The 419-nt window shown below is 47.7% G+C and overlaps 1 protein-coding gene across 1 annotated transcript in view; it reads right to left on the reverse strand.

The window, feature by feature from the left end:
* The window catches only part of PLXNC1 (plexin C1), a gene marked incomplete at its 5' end in the record, with an annotated part of 68403 nt that overhangs the window by 34321 nt on the left and 33663 nt on the right, over positions 1 to 419 (reverse strand). The gene's annotated exons all lie outside the window — the stretch shown is intronic.

Raw genomic sequence — 419 nt, forward strand, 5'->3', positions numbered from 1 at the left:
AATTTAACTCCTGAGAGAGGGGGTTACTACAGTCATTGTAGCATTGGGTCATTGTTTATTCCACTGGGTGATGCTGCTGTGTTCTGGTCTCTGGGCTGCAAGGGTCAACAAGGTGCTTGCCTCCTCACAGCCTTGGAGAAAGGGTTTCATCCCAACATCAGCTCCAGCCTGCTGCCCCTCACTGTGGCAGTGGCACTATTTGGGCTTTCAGCACAGAGCCAGAGGGAAGTATAGCACCCCCTCCTCCAACACACCCATATGTGGAGACTGAGGAGACTCAAAAAGGACAGATTTGGAACAAGTCCCTAGACCATAAAGAAAACCTCAGGGAATTCTCCTCAGGAATGCAGGAGAGTAGCTTATGTGTATTTGTGATTCTGTATTAAGAATGTGTGTAACTGTAATCCTGTAAGTGATCA

The sequence above is a fragment of the Corvus brachyrhynchos genome, unplaced genomic scaffold (assembly GCF_000691975.1).
Source record: "Corvus brachyrhynchos isolate BGI_N302 unplaced genomic scaffold, ASM69197v1 scaffold56, whole genome shotgun sequence".
NCBI classification, from domain to species: Eukaryota; Metazoa; Chordata; class Aves; order Passeriformes; family Corvidae; genus Corvus; species Corvus brachyrhynchos.